Genomic DNA, 16177 nt, shown 5'->3' on the forward strand with positions numbered 1-16177 from the left:
TGAATGGGGGAGGATCAAAGAAGGAGACACAGAATCCAAAGCAGGCTCCAGGCTCTGAGCTGTCAGCACAGAGCCTGATGTGGGGCTCAAACCCACAAACCATGAGATCATGACCTAAGCCGAAGTTGGACGCTTAAGCAACTGAGCCACCCAGGTGCCCCAAATCAGCATGACTTTTATTGCAAATTCATTCTCATTACATTACCACACATTGTTTCTTGATTATTAAAGTACATTTTTATTATAAAAATTTTTAGGAAATACTGGAAGGCCAAAGAATTAAAAAAAAAACAAAACAAGAAATCATACCTAATCCTCCCTCCCAGGGATAACTAGCTAATACTTTGACACATCTCTTTATAGATATTATAAATATATACACATACATATAAAAGACATGATTCACAAATATCTTATTCTGCATACCATTCTCAACTTGTTCTGCTTTTGGGGCACCTGGGTAGCTCAGTTGGTTAAGTGTCTGACTTTGGCTCAGGACATGATCTCACCATTCGTGAGTTCAAGCCCCACATTGGGCTCTGCGCTAACAGCTCAGAGCATGGAGCCTGCTTCAGACTGTGTGTCTCCCCTTCCCCTGCTCACCTTCTCTCTCTCTCTCCCTCTCTCAAAAGTAAATAAACATAAAAAACTATTTTTTAAACCTGTCCCTCTTTTTTGACTAACATATTACTGGAATGTTTCTAGTTGGCACAAGTATTTTTTTTATTTTTATTTTTTAAGTAATCTCTATGCCCAAATGTGGCTCAAACTCATGACCCCAAGATCAAGAGTTACATGTTCTACTGATTGAGCCAGCCCCTAGATTTTTCTTTCTTTACTTTTAAAGAAATGTCTACACCCAACATGGGGCTTGAACCCACAACTCTGAGATTAAGAGTCACATGCTCTACCAACTGAGTCAGCCAGGCACCCTAGTTGGCACAAGTATTAAGTCATGCTGTTTTTCAAGTCTTAAAGTTGAGAAGGCTGGAAGTCATTCCACCTTTTTGAAGGGCCTAAGTAACCCCAATACTTTCTGACAGGCCCACAGATTAAAGCGGGTAATTGCTTAGGACAGAAAAGGCACATTCACAGAAACCTCCAATTTAAACTTTTAAAGGTATTGCTGAATCACATTAATAGTTGCGACCGTGTGTTAAAAGCATAACTTTGTTCAATATAAAGACTTAAAATATACAACAATTTTATATCCCTGTTTTGCTGTTTCTTCACTTTAAAATTTCTTTTAAGTTTACTTTGAGAGAAAGAGAGAGACAGTATAAGCGGGGGAGAGGCAGAGAGAGAAGAGAGACAGAGAATCCCAAGCAGGCTTTGCACTGTCAGTGCAGAGCCCAACACAGGCTCAAATCCACAAACTGTGTGTGAGATCATGACCTGAGCCGATATCAGAAGTCGGATGCTTAACTGACTGAGCCACGCAGGCACCCCGTTTCTCCATTTTTAACCTGTGATTCACTTATATACCTGTGATCTCAAAAATCAAAGCGACCTATTCTCTGGACCTGAGAAAGGCCTTGAGCAGGCCCTGAGCACCCCTCCTTTTCTCAGTTACTAATTAGAGAGGGACTTAAGGAGGGCTCTATCCTAATCATTCTCTATCCCCACCCTTCTTACTTTAGAGCTTCATTAAGCAGTGTTTAGCAGATTCTGACCTTGAGCATTTTTCCTATGTTTATGTCCAGAAATAGCCATGTTCCAAGGAAGAGTTGCTGTATGTACTTATGACTAGGAGCTAGGAATCCTTTTTTTCTTTGCCTTGGACAGGTTGACAGTCTTATGGCCCCTCCCTCCCTCCCCCTCTGATCCTCCACTCCTGCATCCATACTTCCCCTCCCCTCTCAGAAATGATTCTATTTCTGGAGCTCACAAGATGGCCCCCATGCTGCCCTGAGTCACCATTTATCTTTTTATGTACACTGTCTAGTTCTTATGCTTAAGGCCTGTAGTTGCTGTGTTAATTTGTCTATATTATTTGGAATCCAACCAACAAAGCACTATATTCATAGCAGACACTCAAAAAAAATGTTGATAATGTCATACCACTAAATGGATAGCTGAGGGTAGCATAACTTTCTAGAAGAAAACAAGGTAATCTTTATTTTATTTTTTTGAGGTATCTTTATTTTCAATCAAAACTGCTTTTGGTTACCAGGTAGATGCAAACCAATGAGAGGCCATTCTAGAATTGTTGGTAACATTTGAATTCATCTCTCTGAACTTATATTCTTTTCTCTCATATTTATCTCTTCATCTTTCTTTCTCTGTTTCTTATTCTATCACTTTTCTTTTTCCTTTCCTTATTTAGTGACCTGACTTACCAGGCATCTAATAGCAGAAATTTCCTTTAATCTGAATTCCTAGGGAACTTGGACCCATACCTATAGCTAAATTTCAGGTTTCCAAAGCCTTTTTTTCTAACTAAACTTCCTTAATGTGGTACCATGTAGCAATGGGTGAGCCATGGGTTGTAATGCACAAACTTTTACCAGACTTGTGAATTTGCGCCACCCAGTGGCTGAAGTTACTAACTTCGTCCTCTGAAAAAAGTGGGCATAAATAAATGTAAAACAAGCAAATGCAAGCAAATGTGAAGTCTGTACATATTACTGGCCTAAAGGGGGGAAAAAGCATTCTTAACAGTCACATTCTGTCCTATTTTAAATCTATTTTCTAAAATTATTATGAAATAGGATGGAGAAGAATATGTTTAGAGGTATAGTGTCATGGTATCCACATAATAAGATGATTCCGAGAAGACTCTCCAAGGATTTATTCAGGTCACTACTTCTCCCTAATGTACCAGAAAAGAAGAGTAACAGTGCAGACTATACTATAAAGTCCTTATTGCTCCCTAGAAGAATCAAACATTCAACAGAAGAGACACTGAATTCATCCCCAGGTTTTCTCCTGCTTGCTTATAACCTTTCCCTTTTTTCATTTGGATTGTTAGCCCTTTTTTTTTTTTTTTTTAAAGATTTTATTTTTAAGTAATCTCTAAACTCAACGTGGGGCTTGAACTCACAACCCTGAGATTGAGTTGCATGCTCTACTGACTAAGCCAGTCAGGCACCCAAGTTAGTCATTTTTATTGAGTTATAGAAGTCTGTATTCTTGGCCATATTTTTGGACACTAATCCTTTGTGAAACATGTTATGATCAAAAGTGTATTTCTAAGATGTTATTCCTCAACATGCAGATTTACACATAAACAAACAACTGTCAGGCTCTGAAGCTCTGGAAATCCCATTTGGCTCCACGAATTTGTTTTGACTTTGCCTTCTATGACTGCATTTAAAAAGCTATTTGAGGGGCGCCTGGGTGGCTCACTTAAGCATCTGCCTTCGGCTCAGGTCATGATCTTATGGTTCATGAGTTTGAGCCCCATTTGAGGCTCTCTGCTGTCAGCCTAGGGCCCACTTGGGATCCTCTTTCATCTGCCTCACCCCACCCCTGCCCCACTCAAAAATAAATAAACTTAAATAAAAATAAGTTAAAAAATAAAAAGCTATCTGACACACTTAAAACTCCCACAAAACTGAACATGTTTCTTAGAAGGATTTCAAGGACTCCCATCTTGAAGGACTCTGCTTTGCCAACGCATACATGACAAAATAAGGTAGCTGGGTTGTCAGAATGTTCCCACCCTATTCAATTCTTTATGGCTGGAAGAGAAAAAAAGCAGGTCTCACAAAGCTACTACTACCTGTCATTGTCTTATTCTGAAATTAAAACAGCTAAGTAATGCACAGGTTCAATTTCAGAATGATTTATTTAGATATTTTTTTCCTAGACATTTGTAAGGACTCCATAGTGTTGAAAAGAATTGCAACATGCAGCAGCAATAGCTAAACTCTTTGGTCTATTTTCCACTAAAAAGCACAGAGCTCTCCAGGGTAAACCATAAAGTATCTTTGCCCAACATTTTTATTTGCCTAAGCACAGGGAAGATGGACTTTTGACAGAACATAGTCCATGTGCCAGAGTAACATCACATTAGGGAAGCGTGGCCTCCTTTTCTGTGTTGTCACTGTTTACCCTTTCAGCTTCCTTCTTCCCACCTAGATAGGAAATGATTTCCCATATCTATACTTTCAATGAAAGTCTTTGTCTCCTACCCACTTATTCTTCCTGGGGGATTAAGGATTAAAAGGATACCTCTTATCCTCTAACTGCAGATAGTAGCAATAGCTAACATTTCCTCCACATCCATCCTACACCTCTACTACATAAGAATAAAGGCTCTGTCTTCTGCTAAAGTAATGTTAGGAAAACAAGTAGGTTAAGGAGCACATTGCTGGCCTAAACTACCACAAGAGCCTCTATTTCCCCATGGTTGCTCTCTTGCCTCTCTTTAATCTGCACGCGGTTCTCCACCCTGTAGCCAGAATGAGCTTTTCAACATGCTAATTTGATCGTGTTACTCTTCTGCTAAAAACTATCCAGTGACTTCCCACTGCTATCAGGACAAAGCCCAAAATCCTTAAGGAGACAGCTAAGGCCCTAAATAGTCTAGCCTGTCTTCCTCTCCAGCCTCATCTCCCGGCATTGTTCCCCATACTCTAGCTTTGGCCACAGTGGCCTGGCTTCCTTCCTGCTTGTCTCAGAGACTATGATGTTCTCTGTGCCTCATACACTGTTTCCACTCCCTTAGCCTCCGCCTTCCCCTTCCTTCACTACTGTTTGCCTATTTAACTCCTACTCATCTTTCAGATATTGGCTTAACAGCCACCTACTTCATAGAGCCCTCCTTGACCTCCCAAACTCCATTAGGTTTATGGTGTAAATTTCCTCCGTGGTATTCATCTGTTTGTAATTGTTTTCCTGTGGCATTTGATGGGAGCCTCTCTCATAGGTGAGCTACACTAAGAACAGGGGACCATGCCTGTTTAACTTACATCATGTCCCTAGTTCTGCAGCTGTGTCAAGATTCTAAAGGAATTTTCTCATATTTTCTGCTTTTAATTTTTCTATTTTTATTTAAATATTTAATCCATTTGGAGTTTATCTTGATGTGAGGTACACACTGGCATTTATTTTTTCCAGATTGTTATCCAATTGTCTGCACCATTTATTCAGTAGCATACCTTTATTATATATTAAATTTCTATATTTATTTTGGTATACTTCTATACATTTTATTCTGTTACATCTGTCTTTCCATATGCTTGTATAACTGGTACCTTTTTTTTCCCAAAGAGAATTTTTTTAACCTTTATCTTTGGCTTCTCTGTAATATTTGGCACTGTTGAATTCATTTTCTTTGATGCACTTTAGTGCTATATTCCTAGATTACTGAGTAGGTAAATAAACGTGTACTTAGGGAACTAACAAGTCAGGGGCAGCAAAATAATAGTAAAGAATATATAAGCAGAGAGGTCACCAAAGGAAAAAATTAGAACTTTGTTGGACTCCCCTTACACATACTTTATATCTTACAATATTTTTATTTTAAAGATTAAAAAAATTTTTCAAATAAACTCTATTCCCAAAGTGGGGTTCCAACTTACAACCCCAAGATCAAGAATTGCATGCTTGGGGTGCCTGGGTGGTTTAGTCAGTTGAGTGTCTTATTCTCGATTTTGGCACAGGTCACAATCCCAGGGTAATCGGATCAAGCCCCACATCAGGCTCCATGCTAAGCATGGAGCCTGCTTGGGGTTCTCTCTCACTCTCCCTCTGACTCTCTCCCCTGCTCGTGGGCTCTCTTGCTCTCTAAAAATTAAAAATAAAAAATAAATAAAAAATAAAAAATAAAAAAATAAAAGAATCGCATGCTCTACCAACTGAGCCAGGCAGGCACCCCAATATTTTTATTTAAAATTAAATGAGAAGCACCATGTTTTCAGTTTTTAGGGCCTACAGGGTCTGAATAATGCTCTGCTGACTACCCCCAACCTCCCATCTTTATTGCCACTTCTCTTACATCTACTTCTCCCTTTCTGGATCGTGGGCTCTTCCTCTGTGTCTTACCTGTTGTCATCCAAATTTCTGTTCTTTACCCATAGTTTCTCTTTTTTCTATTCAATGAACTCAGGCAATCTCATCCTCTCCCGTGGCTTCAAAATTTCCAGCAATTTGTGCTAACTCCCTAATCTGTGTATCTGACCCAGACTTCTCCTTTAGCTTTTGAATCTGCCTAGTGAAGGTCACCTGTACATCCTACAGACACCTCAAACTCAACATATCCAGAACAAAGCCTGCCCTTTCCCCTTCAGGTCTGCTCTTTGCCTGATGGTCCCTTTCTTGGTAAACAGCACCATCATCCATCTAGTCAACCATGCTGGACATTTGAAAATTATCTTTAATTCTATTACTTCTCACTTTTCTCCCCTAATCCATTAATTGCTTCTTAAACACTTTAAGTCCATTCCATTTCTTCTTCTTCATCCCCATTCTAATGGAGCTAGTTCAAGCCCTCATCATCCCTTACTTGGACTGCTAAAACCCCTGGCCTTTCATTTTGTTACTTTTCAGTCCACATCACTGCCAGAGAGATTCAGGTCTAAAACCCAGATGAGTGATAACGTTATTTCCCAATTCAAAATGCTTCACTGGCTTTCCATGGTCTCTGAGTAAAGTACAAAGCCTGCTACAGTCTGACCTCTGTCTACCCATATAACATCAAGTACAGTGGCCCTCCTTCTTGCTCTCTGTACTCCAGTCATATAGACCAAACTGGCCACCCTATTTGAATAGGGTGTGGCCTTTGAATAATTCCTTCTACTTGGAATTTCCTTCCCACTCTTCTCCAAGACTTAACTCACCACTTCCCAGAGACTTACACCTTAATTCTCCCTATAATTGGTGAGTCCCTCCTTGGAGCCCTTAGTGTACCTAGCACATCTCTGTTACAGCATGTATTATGTCGCAATTATTTTTATGTGTATCTGTCTCCCCAACTGGACAATGAGCATCTTTTTGAGAGCAGAGACCATTTTATTAGTCCTGGCGCAGTCCTTGGCCTAGAATAGGGCTAAATAATATTTACAAAGTAGAGAAATGAACACATAAGAATGTTCTAGAAGTTTCAAATAAAAAGATATGTTCTGTAGGTTGACTTGTAGAAGACTAGCAGACTGTCAGAAGGCCTCTCAGGCTGCTTTATAGGCTTAGAAACCCAACTTTTCCACACACAGAGAATGGTCCCAATATTTAGCAGCAGGTTTACCCTAACCAAGCTCATATGTAAATTTATCAATTACAACTAGCAATATGATTGTCATATGTACAAAAATACTATCCTCTGTATAACTGGCATATCCTGAACCTGAAGGTAAGCCTGTATGGGAAGCTGCATTTATTCATGTATAATTGTTTGCACTCTCAATGGGAGAGAAAAAAATCTTATTCTTGAGTGGCAGAAAAAAAATCTTACTCTTTTATATACTATATATATATATATATATATATATATATATATATGTTTTAATATATAAACAGGTGTCTATCTGGCAGATCTGTAGTATTAGAACTTCATTGGGGGAAGAAGCAATTAGGGAAAAAAGTGTTAAGAAGGCTCTTTCGGGCTGAAAATAATGATAAAAATCTTGAGAAACACTAGTTTAGCCCCTATACTAATTCTTTCTTAAGGAATCAGAACTAGCGGGTTAAGTTCTAAATTTCAAATATTCGTTGGCATTAGGCTGGTATAATATCTCTACAATATAGCAGCCTGTAACAGGGTGATTATGCATAAAATTCATTGGCCAAGACTCTTTTCCTTGAATGGACACTCAGAAAGTCAGCCTCCATAGGCTTCAACTCTTCCATTACTAACTAACCCCTCCCTCCTTCAGGAGGATTCATTCTCCCTTTGGATATGCTATATGTACTCGGTATTTCTCAGGAGCCAGTCCACTTCTCAAAAATCTTTACATATCTTGGTTGGGATCCATCACCTTACCTTCTGAGGTTGTAAAAAGTAGTGCTTACAAGTTGGAGGTAGAAGTTTGAATCTCTACTATGCTGCCTGCTTCCACTCTCTGAACATCAGTTTCTGCATCAGTAAAATGGAAGTAACAACACCTCTCTTAATGGGCTTTTAAGAACTAAAACGAGAAAATATATATAGAAAGACTTGAGCAATAGCTATTTTTAGTACCAAATTGGGAGAACCTTTCTGTTTCATTTTGAAAGTGTGTTTGTGTGTGTGTGTGTGTGTGTGTGTGCGTGATTAAACAGTAGAGTCATGGAAAACTATTGTCCTTGGCATGATTATAGATTCTAGAAAATTAATAAAGTGAGGAGACAAACACTAAAAAATGTGTTTTGCTATGTAAAAACAACCAATTAGTCATTTATGGAAACAGCTTAACATTTAAGGCCTAATTATCATGCAGCACAATAACAAATACATATATCATTAAATACGCATCAGATTAACCTCATTGTAAATTTTACTTGATTATAATAGTAAAGTACTCATTCTGTACTCTAAGGAAGAGTCTTATAGTTAATTGCTCATAATGCATAAGTCTGTTCACTATTTACATTAAGTAATGGGACATAGCTCAAGTTTGTTCTGCATTAGAGCTAAAGCTGGATTATCCATTCTCGATTGCAACTATGTATTGGTTCTGTGACCTGTGAGATAATTTACACCCTCTTTATTGTAAACAGTAAGGTGCTAAAGAAGCAAGCAGCAAATGAAATTCTATTTAATTGTTTGGTGCTCTGGAAACCTACAGGTTTCTAGTAGGTAGATATGATTCAAATAATGAAAAAATTCTAATGTTGAGCACTGGCCAACCTAGCCTAGTTCAACTTCTAAACAAGCCCCAGGGTCATCCTATGGAGCACTTCTAGAATTAGAATTACAATTATAATTTATTTGACTCCCATCATGAACTAGGTATTTTTAGATTTTAATTTTTATTTATTTGGTAAAAATATAGCTATTCATTTTATTGTTTGGTAATATTTTCATTTTTAAGTCATTTTGACAGCAGTATGTTTAAAAAATTAAAGCACATATTTCATGAAAAAATGAATGCATTTTTGTTATTCAGTATTGTTGACATTCCATGTTTAACTTAAAATGTTTGTGAACATTTACCATCCATCCACCAATGGCACCAAAGTGATAACACTGATAATATAGATAGCAGAGAACACAAATCTGCTTAAGAAGCTTCCCCATTTCAGAACTTATTATTTTAGGACGGTGACCAAAGACAATGATTTAACACTTGTATTTACAAAGGTCAATTTGCCTATCACTTTAGTGACATGACTTTTCTTTTAGATTAAATAACTCTTCTTCATGAATACTACTTTTGCTTGTTATGACTTCATATTTTCTTGTGTATGTACACAGAATGAACTGATAGGTATTAATGCATTAGCAAAAAGGCATTTGCTCGGTGATGTCACTTTTATGTCAATATCGTCACTTCCTCGAAATAGGAACCAGTGAATTTTAACACTGATTCCATTTTTCATCCAATTCATGGAAGAAAAGAAAGCTTTCACAAGTTAATTCTCTCAAAAGTGACATTACTGGAAGACATATCAGTTGATTCAGTAGTTAAAATGAAGTTAAAATGATTTGTTTTGTGCTGATAACATAAATACAGATTTTGGTACTTCAGAGCATCATAGTTAAAAAAATGTTCTTTTTTTTTGGCTTCTAAAATCCAGCAGATTTTTATTTTTATTTTAATTATTTTATTCTATTTTTTAAATTTACATCCAAATTAGTTAGTATATAGTGCAACAACAATTTCAGGAGTAGATTCCTTAATGCCCCTTACCCATTTAGCCCATCCCCCCCCCCCCACAACCCCTCCAGTAACCCTCTGTGTTTTCCATATTTAAGAGTCTCTTATGTGTTGTCCCTCTCCTTGTTTCTATATTATTTTTGTTTCCCTTCCCTTATGTTCATCTGTTTTGTCTCTTAAAGTCCTCATATGAGTGAAGTCATATGATTTTTGTCTTTCTCTGACTAATTTCACTTAGCATAATACCCTCCAGTTCCGTCCACATAGTTGCAAATGGCAAGACTTCATTCTTTTTGATTGCTGAGTAATATTCCATTGTATATATATACCACGTCTTCTTCATTCATCCATCGATGGACATTTGGGCTCTTTCCATACTGTGGCTATTGTTGATAGTGCTGCTATAAACACTGGGGTGCATGTACCCCTTCGAAACAGCACACCTGTATCCCCTGGATAAATGCCTAGTAGTGCAATTGCTGGGTCACAGGGTAGTTCTATTTTTAGTTTTTTGAGGAACCTCCATACTGTTTTCCAGAGTGGCTGCACCAGCTTGCATTCCCATTTATTTTTTTATTTTTAAGTAATCTCTACACCCAACATGAGGCCTGAACTCATAACCTTGGGATCAAGAGTTGCACACTCTACCAACTGAGCCAGCCCCTGAACTAGGTATTTTATACATATAGCCATATTCTTACAAAACTCTTATGGATTAGGTACTATAATTTTCATTTTATACGTGAGAAAAAAAAGCACATAAAGACAAGAGCTTGCTTAAATACTTGAAGGTGGTAAAGGGTAGTAGTTAAATTTGGTAGTTAAAATTTTTCTGATAAACAGAAGTCACTCAGCACCAATATATTCCTAGTTCACCTTTTTGGATTCTACCCGAAGCCTGGTGACTAATGAGACAGATACTTTGCACTTTGCATAGATCAAAAAGAAGTCAGTGTGATGAGGAAGAGGCAGAAGAGGTGGGAAGCAAAAGCCCAGATTCATGAACACTTTGCTTAATGGCCATGGCATTATGAAAATCCTGATTATCTGCTAACTCTTCAGTTTTAGGTTACATTTGAACTGTTTATTAGTTACATTTGGCCAGGTCTGGTTTTCATTCTGGCTGTGCTACCCACTGACTAAATGACTTTGGGCAAGCGTTTTTTGTTTTGTTTTGTTCTACTTTTCTGAGCCTTATTTTTCCTTATCTGTAAAGTAGGATGCAGTAGGCCCCTGTAGGAAAATTTTTTTTCCTTCTTGTTCATCTCTGAGATCTTTAGGACCCTCTTACTTATGCAGAAGCATCCTGACAGGCCACCATGTGGAGAAAGGGCTACACAGACCTTACATTTCTATAAACAGATTAGCAGAAGTGCTTCAACCTTTCCTCTAACAGGCTGGTCATAATTGGGGTGGATCAAGTTATAAATTTTTTTTTAACGTTTTTATTTATTTTTGAGACAGAGAGAGCCAGAGCATGAACGGGGGAGGGGCAGAGAGAGAGGGAGACACAGAATCGGAAGCAGGCTCCAGGCTCTGAGCCATCAGCCCAGAGCCCGACACGGGGTTCGAACTCACGGACCATGAGATTGTGACCTGAGCTGAAGTCGGATGCTTAACCGACTGAGCCACCCAGGCTCCCCTTATTATTTTTTTTTTTTATAAAAAAATTTTTTTAACGTTTTTATTTATTTTTGAGACAGAGAGAGACAGAGCATGAACGGGGGAGAGGCAGAGAAAGAGGGAGACACAGAATCGGATGCAGGCTCCAGGCTCTGAGCCATCAGCCCAGAGCCCAGGGGTGGATCAAGTTAAATAAGCAGTCTAGGAACCTTCTGGAAAGAAAAGAATTGATCCCTTAACTCCTTTGACTAGGGTGGTCACAGAAAGAGAAAGATAAGGAGGGAGGAGTAAGGATGGGCAGGAAGGAGGAAAGCAATGCTGCTGAATGCAAGAAGCAGCAGCAGAGGCTGAGGAGGCTGGAACCAGTCCTGAGCTGGGCCACAGAGGAGTCTGCGCTTCTGTGAAAGTAACTCAGCATGTGAACTCAAAGAGCTGAGAGCTAAGAACTGTAATTTTTGAGGTTTATGCCTTCTGTGGGGTGAAACCCTCTCTACTAAGTATGTCATGGAAGATTCCTTGCCTTGAAGAGCTCCTGTAACTGGCAAAGGACTTTGCCCCAGGACCTAAATCTCTGGCTAACTTACATTTACTGGGTATACCTTAGAGTTTAAAGGGTAGGAAGTTGAAACCCACAAGAAGGCATAGACTTTTAGATTTTCTGTTTTTATCTACTTGTATACCAAACTGCAAAGAACCACCTCAGTTACAGGAAAAATAAGTATTAGATGAGATAAAGTTTATAAAGACTTTCAGCATTCAGGACAAGTGAGTAACTAGAAATGGTACAGAATCATTTCCATACAGAGGGAAGCTCAGAACCTGCACTTGATTTGAATTACACCAGCTTAACAGTTGAAGAGGAGCTGCTGAGATATTGTGGACTTGGTCAATGGCACCTACCTCATAGACAGACCCTGGCAGTAGGATACAATTTTCCCTCTTGGATTTCAAGTTCCAAAGCCAACCTCCTCCATTAAGAATGGAGGGGCTTCAGGGCACCTGGGTGGCTCAGTCAGTTGAGCGTCTGACTTTGGCTCAGGTCATGATCTCACAGTTTGTGAGTTCAAGCCCCACGTCGGGCTCTGTGCTGACAGCTTAGAGCCTGGAGCCTGCCTCAGATTCTGTGTCTCCCTCTCTCTCTGCCCCTCTCCTGCTCATGCTCTGTCTCTCTCTCAAAAATAAATAAACGTTAAAAAAAATTTAAGAATGGAAGGGCTTCGAAGATGTGATATCGATCTGTCCTAAAGTTCAACCTTCAAAAATATTACTTCAACATAAACTGATCTTGGATATTATTAATGTAAATTACTGTCTTATGAAGTTTTTTTCAGGTTCCTTTACAGACATATTTAGTGAGGGAAGAAAAGGCTGTAACCAGTTGAATACAAGGTGCTCTAGAAACATGTTCAGAAGGCTACCCTATGGGGCACCTGGGTGACTCAGTTGTCTAAGTATCTGACTTTGGCTCAGATCATGATCTCACAGTTTATGAGTTCAAGCCCCGAGTCAGGCTCTAGGCTGACAGCTCAGAGCCTGGAGCCTGCCTCAGATTCTGTGTCTCCCTCTCTCTCTCTGCCCCTCTCTCACTCATGGTGTGTCTCTCAAAATAAATAAAAACATTTTAAAAAGTAAAAGAAGAAGGAGGAGGAGGAGAAGGCGGCTACTTAACCCAGAGTTTGGGGGCAGGGAGGGGGGTCAGGAAAGATGTTCCTGAGGAAGCGATGTCTAGGTTGAGGTGGAAGAACCAGGCAAAGGAAGCCTGGAAGTATCAGAGTGCATACGGAGAAATGGAGGTATTTCTGTTGGGCTGGGAAATGAAGAATAGGATGGGGTGGTGCTGACAAAGAGATAGGAAGATTCTAGACCCTGAAGGTCTTTCTACAAACAGTGGCTATATAACTTATTGTACAAACTGAGATGCTTCTGAGAGTGAAATGGGACAATATTACTAATTATAAGAGGACAAAAACAAATCAGAACTGACCTGAGCAAATTGGGACTTATGGTCACCCCTTTTTTTTTTTAAACTTTTATTGTGTGTGTGTGTGTGTGAGAGAGAGAGAGAGAGAGAGACAGAGAGAGAGAGAGACAGAGCGAGAGCGAGCGCTGGGGAGAGGCAGAGGGAGAGAGAAGAGAATCTTAAGCAGACTCAACACTCAGCGAGGCAGGGCTCGATCCGATGACCCTGGGATCATGACCTGAGCAAAAATCAAGAGTCCCATGCTCAACCAACCGAGCCACCCTAGCATCACAGGTCACCTTACTTTTAAGTCATGTTCAGGTGCTTGGACCTGCAGTGAAAGCAGGTATCTTCTTCTCTTCTTATATATAAAGGCACTGAAGTTACAAAGAAGAAAAGACAATGTCTGTCCTCAAGCTCTGTCTAAAGAAGACACACATGTAAAGAAATAATTTTAATACGGTTATACAACTTTAGTTCTAGCCTCTCCTCTGAGCTCTAAATTTACATATATCATTTCCACTGAGATTGCAAAACACAAATCCAAAACAGAACTTTTAATTTTTCTTCCCACAGCTGGTCTTTCACTTCCCTTCAGCTGGTCTTAAAATTGATGCCACTATCCACTACATTGCTGAAGGCAAAACCCCAGAAAAGCATTGCCTTAATCAGTGTTATCCTTCTCTCACTGGGCATTTTAAAAATTCCTCCACATCTTTCTTAAGCACAATAACTAAATTGGGACTTGGAATTTTAATGAGACCCTAACATCAATTGAAGCAGAGGATGATTTTCAGGTGTTTGAATGCTACGTTTTTAACAAATAGATCCCAGGATTATGTGGGGGATTGTTTTTTCCACAATAGTACAACATTGATGACTCATATTCGACAATCATGACGTCCAGATCTGGATATATGCCCAAGCCAGTCTCAAAAACCTTCAGTTTAGGCGAGAAAGACATGAAGATAAGGCCTGAAGTGACTGACCCTATCTCATCTTTGTAAAGATGTGAGTGGTTGCAGAGGTGTAAAGGCATAGGTGAAACACCAATGTTGATAAACCATCTGTTGAACGATTGCTGTGTAAAAGGAAAATTTATGTTTTAAAGAGTAATTTTAAAGTTTCTACCGTCTATTCTCCACACAGCTGCCAGAGTGATCCTTTCAAAACAAATCTGATTACCTCCCACACCACACATCATGGAGTCTTTCATGAGCCATCTCTGCAAAGAAACTGCTCTAAAATAAATAAAATCCAAATCCACACTCCTTGGCAAAATAAGTTTTCTGAATTGTTAAACCCTAAATAAAAGTTTCCTTCAGTCAAAAAAAACAAAAATCCGATTACTCTTTTCCTCTTAACCCTTCCATGATACTCTACCATATCCTTCCAAAATCCAAAGTCCAACCATGGCTTACGAGATGATGCATGATCTGGTTTCTGCCTTTTCCCAACTTATTTCCCTAATTTGCTGTGCTGCAGCCACATCGGTCTCCTTGCTTCTTCTCCAACAAGTCAAGCAAGTCCCTATCTCAGAGCCACCGCAATTTGCTGCTTCTCTTCTAGAATAGTTTCCCTCTGGAAACCCACGTGCTGCCTTCCTTGTTTAATGATTAGATTTCTGCTTATGTGCTCTTTCAATTAAGAGGCCTTCCTTGTCTACCTCATCTAAAAGGCCATGCCCACATCATTCTTATCCCTTCATTCTGATTTATTTTTCCTCATAAACTTGACACATTACTGGACATTATCTATTATCTAGTAATACGTGTACTGTTTTGTCAATCTCTCCCACTATTATGAGGCAGAACTGTTTTGTTCACTGCTGAATTCTCAGCACCTATAACAGTGTCTGCTCACGAAACATTTGTTGAATAAACGACTGAATAGATTTTCTGATTTACATCAAATGTAAAACTACATTATAATGTATCTACTGGCATGATGCATAGGAAAATGTCTGGAAGACTATAACCAAAATGTTAACTGCTTATTTAACACCAGAAGCTGGTTTTCACATTACGTTCGCTTGTGTGAATTTTCTGATTATTTTTCAGAATGAATTTGTAGTATTCATACACTGAAAGATGAATAAGGAGGCTACACCGGCAGAAAATGCAAATGAATTCAGAGGTTGGGCATTTTTATGAAACAGACTTCTAAACAGATGTAACCGCATAACGGTGAAATTAACCACGGCTTGAATCCCCTTCCCAACACTTCCTAGCCCCGTGATCCCAAGTTATTTATAAGCCAGTCTCCACGTCTTCACCTGGAAAATGGGGATAATAGTGCCTACCTCACAAGGTTGAAGATTAAAATGACACCATGGATGTAAGCGCCTTTGTACAATGCCTGGCATGCAATAAACACTCGACAAATGGTAGCTATTATAATAATTAGTAGTAGTAAAAAGAGATGTTGGGACGTACCTAGCCCTCAAGATTGACATCAGAGTGGACCACCACATCCTCTCATCATTGCGCCTCTATCTGGGCCCCTGAAGCCCAAAGAGGGGATGGTTCTTTCCAAAGAAGAGAATTTCGACGTTCCAGAAGCATCTGAATAAAACGTACCCTGTTTACCCTTACACCATTCAGTCACTCTAGTTAATCCACGAGCAGCACTGCAAAACCCGACTGGCCCCAGTTTCCTTCGCTGCAACAGGGGCGGGGGGTGGGAATGTTAGAAACACAAAAGCAGGACGGTACCGGCCCGCTCCACCTCACCACACTCTGGCGCGGATCGAACGGCGCCACGCACCGGTAAGCCTCTGGCGACCCGCAACGCGCCACACGCAAAAGTGACTGCTGCCCGGACTCAAGTCAGGCAAGCTACTCAGTCAGCCCTA

The 16177-nt window shown here is 39.5% G+C and overlaps 1 protein-coding gene across 1 annotated transcript in view; it reads right to left on the bottom strand.

Moving 5' to 3' along the window:
• ACACA (acetyl-CoA carboxylase alpha) overlaps positions 1–16171 on the bottom strand; it is a 277035-nt gene extending 260864 nt beyond the window's left edge. Inside the window, exon 1 of the mRNA XM_049636543.1 lies at positions 15759–16171. The gene's annotated coding sequence lies outside the window, so the exon portion shown is untranslated. The remainder of the gene's footprint in view (positions 1–15758) is intronic.
• Between the last annotated feature and the right edge of the window lie 6 nt (positions 16172–16177).

This window comes from Panthera uncia, chromosome E1, assembly GCF_023721935.1.
Source record: "Panthera uncia isolate 11264 chromosome E1, Puncia_PCG_1.0, whole genome shotgun sequence".
Classification (NCBI taxonomy): Eukaryota; Metazoa; Chordata; class Mammalia; order Carnivora; family Felidae; genus Panthera; species Panthera uncia.